Source organism: Cucurbita maxima, unplaced genomic scaffold, assembly GCF_002738345.1.
Source record: "Cucurbita maxima cultivar Rimu unplaced genomic scaffold, Cmax_1.0 Cma_Scf00151, whole genome shotgun sequence".
Lineage (NCBI taxonomy): Eukaryota > Viridiplantae > Streptophyta > Magnoliopsida > Cucurbitales > Cucurbitaceae > Cucurbita > Cucurbita maxima.
The window spans coordinates 124,139-130,610 of NW_019272167.1; positions in this window are offsets into that span (position 1 = coordinate 124,139).

Sequence of the window (6,472 nt, forward strand, 5' to 3'; positions counted from 1 at the left end):
GTCCAAGGGGGCAAATCCATCCAAGAGATTTCTACCAGTATTTCTTAACAAAGAGTCCAAGGAGGCAAATCCATCCAAGAGATTTGTACGAGTATTTCTTAACAAAGAGTCCAAGGGGGCAAATCCATCCAAGAGATTTCTACCAGTATTTCTTAACAAAGAGTCCAAGGGGGCTACTTGCCTCGTCGTCGACGTTTGGGACCTCCATTCTTGAGCTTCCAGTATCTGAATTACTTCAAATTTACTTCCACATACTCCCTATTGTGTCAGTTTATGAAATCATAATATTTTTCATGAGAATCGGTCCGGAATGGGGTTAAAATTGAGAAAACCTGTGAAAAGATCAAATTTTGAGTTGACTTGGAAAATTTAGTTGAACTGCCCGTATCATCGTTTTCTTCCTTTAAACAGGAAGAAGATGTGCATTTTTCGCATCTCCGCCATCTGAAACTCAGCCTGTACAACCACATGTACAGCGTTTCTCTCCTCGATTTCTTCGTGAAACTTAAAGATGGATGTTACAAGAAAGGGCTAGGAATTTATTTGATACATTCTCGTGGATCGTAGCCTAAGATATTCGCTTCCAAAGTCATCTGATTTTTCGCTGGAGATAAAGTCAAGGATTTCTTATTGGGTAGTTGATTCTAGAAGTTTCAAGGCCCTATTTCTTCATTGAACCTCTTCCATATCCTTTCTTTAGGCTAAAGGAATTGGTTTGGAGGAACGTCTTTGAGTGTAGGATCTTAATTTCTAGAAATCGTTCTCGGTATGCAACTCACTTAAAATGCCAGATTTTCGATCTCGTGGGTAGCTTGTTCTATGACCTTTCAGCTCTCAATTCCTTCATCAAGTTTACTCAACTTCTTCTTCTAAAGCTAGAGGAATCCTTAATTTAAAGGAACAGAGATCGTAGTTAGGAATTCGACTCTTATCCCCAATTTAATTTCGAAACCTATTTCCTTCAATTCAGCACGCTCTCAAGGTTATTTTTTTTCGTGGTCTTCTATGGAAGCATTCCTTGGAGGTGCAGAAACAGATTGGAATCATTCTTGCTCGACGAGTCATCATGTATCCACGGATTGGATTTTCAAGTTTTTCTTGAAGTTCTTCAATGGCGGATTGAATTAGGGGAATGGATTCTAGGCACCTTCAGCACTCTATTCCTTCATAGAACTTGTGGGTAACCTTGTTGAGAAACTGTAGGAATAAGTTTGAAGAGAAATGGTGGAGGATAGCTCCCGAATTTGGAAGAAATCTGAGAGTAGGAAACCCACAATCTAAACACTTATTACCTTCGATTGGGGGATCGACCTTTCTCGATTCTTATTCCATATTGTTGCTCCTACTTCAGACTTTATAGGAGGAGCTTAAACCGACATTGAGAGCTTCAGAATATTCATTATTTAGAGATCGAACTTTTTGGATAATTTTTAGGAGATATCAAATCCAATCATAGCCTTACCGACCTTGGCTTTGAATACTAGTTGTTGGATGTGATGATCCGTGCGTGTTCGTTCTAGATCATATCAAATTTTGGATGAGATCTGATGGTTGAGATTTGAGTTAGAAGGAATTTTCTCAGATGCTCACGGTAGATGCTCTGATTCTAATTAGAGTGGCATTTATGTGATTATCCATTCTTCCAGGGGTATTTTGGTAATTTGCCACTTTCCGAATATTTTATTATTATTTTTCTCGAAAAATCCACAATTTTTCTACAAATTCCTCATCCATTTTTTTTATCATTTTCCCCTAATTTTGAATCTTGAGGTTCTTTCTAGATAAGGAATTACAAATCCGGAAAGATATTTGATAATTGATAAAATGACTTTTTTGCCCTTTTCATTTACTTTTTCCTTTCCAATTCTTTTCAAAAGGCCTTTTAACTCCTTGAAATCACTTGGTAGGGTAGTCACTTGACTAAGTACCTTGTTCTTCCTTAATCCTTTAATTTTTTTCCTTTCTATCCTTTGGGTCTTTCATGAGTGGCTTATACTTATGGGAGCTAATTTCCTTCATTTTTGGGGTGTTACATATACATACTCGTGACAAACACAAAATGAGAAGCAGACTTAAAAGAAGAAAAAAAAATACTAGATTAAAAACAGAGTTAGTCCATGGCCCACACTCCAAAGTCTGCTCTCATCCACGACCAACTCTTAGTTACTTGAAAACAAATGATAAACATGGAGTGAGTAAAACTTAGTAATTCCGAAACCATTACTTCTTGCTATGTTTTCAGGATCTTATACTAATCCTGAAAATCATTCCCCTAAAATGACCTTCAATTTTCTCCCCCATGAACACAATTTTCTCCTCATCTATCTTTTTTTAAACACTTTTAAAAGTTAAACATAGTTTTGACATTTTTTTTTTAATTCACCAGTATTTTTTTTTTTAAATTATAAGTTTTTTTTTAGATAAAGTGCAAAGTTCGATGGTTTTTTTATTAATTTAGCATATAATTTAAAAATAAAATACAAATTTTTGTTGATTAAGTTAATATTTATTTTATTAAAATACATAACACCACATCAAAATTAATTTATTTGGAATAAAATTAAAACTAAAAAATCAATTTATTTTAAACTAAAAAATTAATTTATTTTAAAACTAAAAAGTATACTTGGTTTGACTAAAACATCCCTTATCCCAACTATAAAGAATTTAATTCCAAGTTCTCTTCTAATAGACAAACGATTTATTATCCTCTGTGGTAAGATTTCACTTCATCAATTTAAGTAGCGTTCAACTATAAATATCGAATTTTTAAGTATTCCTCATTAAAGTAAATCTGTTGAAACTATCTATCAAAGGTGTTCCATAATGAGTTGTGTAGAAGAGTTTCCTTCAATTCTAATTCCAATTAAGGATGTCAATGACAAAAAAGTGCAAGAGGCTAGAAGGTTTGTAGTGGAAGAAAATAACAAGAGTCATGGACATCGTTTCGTTTACGAGCTGTATCATGTGTCTTATTCATGGTTACTTAAATCTCATTGAATTGGTGCGCCTTTCACATCAGAGACATTTGTGCCTTAAACCGAGCTCTTTGCAATAGCGAACTTATTAAAAACTCTTTACTTGCTGCAACATTTGCTTGACATAATTGGACCAAAGGACGGTATGGAAGACCATAGCTCACTGTATTGGTCCCCAATCATGAAGTGTGACGTTAGATCTTTGTGAAAACCATATTCATTAACTATAACATGGCAAGAAATTTTTTATGTTTTGACTGGGCATGTCATATTCTGTTGTTCTTATATATCTTTAGTTATCGGTGATTAAAGAAAAGAAGTATAGACATGGTTTCCAACCAACCCTTCATTTATAGTTAGTTCGACGAATGAGTTTTTGTTATCATTTTATCGTTAACCCTTCCGCTCGATTTTGTGTTATGATATCATATAGGGAATGAGAAGCGACCTTACTTAGACAAAATTATATATCGTTTGATAATTATTGTTGATAACAAAGATAAATTGAATTATAAGCATTTTAAGTTCAAAAGTAACAAATTACTTGTACACTTCATATTCTTTATATAACCATAAGGAAGGGAGGGATAGAAAAGATACTCATAATATCATTATGACTATGCCATATTTCATTAATAAAAGAGAATAATACACCCACAAACACACACATATATTTCGAGAGAGAGAGGGCTTATTATAAGTAGAGATAACATTCTAGTAGTTTTATTGCTACTTGGGAACAAGGAACTCGAGAACTTCTTTAAAAGATGAGAGCTTATAAGTGGCGATGGATATATTATATGCACAAAAAGAAAGTTCTACACCTTTGTAATAAAAGACCAAGGAATATCATCGTTATTTATAACTTCTATCACAATAATATAAATTCTACGAGGACAACGTTCTCTAGTCATACCAACCAGACCATTCACCACACACTTGTAGATGAAACGATGTCCACTATTCTCGTTATTCTTTTCAACTACAAACCTTCCTGCATTTTGCACTATTAGGATATTCACATCCTTAATTGGTACTAGAGCATCTAAAGCCAACCATTCCACACGGCTCATTCTAACAACTTTGGTAAATAGTTCCAAGAGACATTGTTAGACCGATTTGTTCATGAATACTTAAGAATTTGATATTTATAGTTGTAGTTGAACGCTACTTAAATTGATGAAGTGAAATCTTACAATAGAGTCTAATAAAGCGTTTGTCCATTAGAATAGGTTGGAATTAAATTCTTTATAGTTCGAGATAATAGTTGTATTCTTTATGTCATTGAGATTGGTGTTACTAGTACTTGTTAGTATATTTGAGTATAAATATTAAAATGATTAGTTATTAAATATTGTTTGAATTAAAGCGTTTATAATTCAAATGATCTTCATAACCTAATTCATAAAAAATAAATAAAATAATTAGGAAGCATTTATGTTCTAGATCAAAATTAGATGCATTTAAAAAGAACTGGCGGTAACTACTTTATTCATCGTCCTTTAATCCTAAAAGTAACTTAAAATATTGCAATCGCCTATTATGAAATTAGGCCCGAACTAAAAAATTAATATTTTTAAAAGATGGAAAAATTCATAAGCCAACCAAAATATGTATTCAAAGATGAAGAATTCACAACAACAATCACAAACAATATTAATTAGCATCTTGTCTTTTGGTTTGTCACATTTTCAAACATGAACAAACCTCAATTTCGAGTTGGTGAGTATTATGGATCATAATCGACAGTACTTTGCAAGTAGCTTTGAGAGTTCACAAAAGGTCGAAAGTTGAATTTCTTCAGAATGGTAACCAAATAACGGATGATTATTGTTGAATTTCCAAAAAATACACCACAAATTTCATTTATAGATATAAATGGAACCATTGATATAAAACTCTTATTATATAATTGCATCTTCACTAACAAACCCACCTCAGAGTGATCATCTGCAAATTAAGAAGCGTTCCTAAATTACTCAAAAGTGAACTTTGAAGACAAATGAAGCTATATTTGAGCAAGAAAAATCATGTTACATGTGTCTGGGATACCACGGAGACACCAATGCAAGCAATCACTACCACCCGAAGTTTCTTTGATGTTGTAGTTGGATCTATGAGACTCATCCCTCAGATGTGAAAGAGTAGTTATATCCAACATTCTTACTTGTGTGCCTCTTACGGAACTCTCAACAAATGGATCGCTTGACACAACTTATATTGCCGATAATCATCACTTACATCCAAAACTTGAGTATAGCGGTCGACTATCGTCAAGGACCCATTCACCATTTCCATTCCTAACGATGGAAAAGTTTTATTACATTGATTTCTTTCTTCTTTCTAACTTCTTCATTCTCACATTTAACTTTTTCTTATTAAAAAAAAAAAAAAAACTGAAAAAGGAGAAAGAAGGAAGAAGAAAAAAGAAAACCCTTAATTTTGAAAGCTTATCAAATACTCTTTGACCGATGTAAAGAAAGCTTGAGAATAATTTATTCTCACGTCCCTCTTTGACACTTGTTGGATATATATCTATCCTTCACATGTCGTATCATAATCATATCATATCGTAAACACTTTGTGGTTATATCCTTCCCAAACTTATCATAGATTTAACGTCCTTAGACATACACAGTTGTGTCGTTACCTGAACGTACCTTAGTCATAACGTTATAGGAACGTATCCTAACGCTATCATTCTATATCCCTTTCTACCCATAACCTAATCGTATTTTTTTATGAATCCATCGTGACCATATTGTTTTTATCAATCTGTCATGACCATAGCACTTCGATACGTAACCAAACCATAACGTTTCATGAACATGTCTTACTCCTATCGTTACATTACGTAACCAAATATACCATTGAACACATGGTACCGTAAGTATTATCATACAATTCACATATTATAACATATCATAAGCATATCGATTCACAAACATTTCACACATATCAATATATATGACACTTGCAGAACCACGGGCACAGTCAACATCAAATATAACCATATGGATGGTAATGCCACCTACCTGATTAGCTTAGGCTAGTGTCCCCAATTTATCTTTAAGAAAGTTCGATTTGTCCTTTGTATTAAAGTCAACCTATATGAACCATGACATCAATTTATATCATTTCTCTGAGTTTTATGATGTTCTAGTGTTAGATTTCATGGGAATATTGCATGAGTAAAGTCTTGAAATGTCTATATATTTAACACTTTCCAAATCTTGATTTTTGGCTGTTTGTGTTTTTTTTTTATAATTATGTTAGCAATTAGCCAATTTAATCAATTCTTCCTTTATGTTTTTTTTTTTAAATTATGTTACCTATTACTTTTGGCTAATTTAATCTATTCTATTTATTTATTTTATTTTTTTTTATTTTTTTTTCTATTGATGGACGTATCTTTCTAAAACATACTAAATAAAACTAAATAATTGGTTAAAAGAGGATATAAGATATAACTTATGGTTAAATCTCTTTCCATA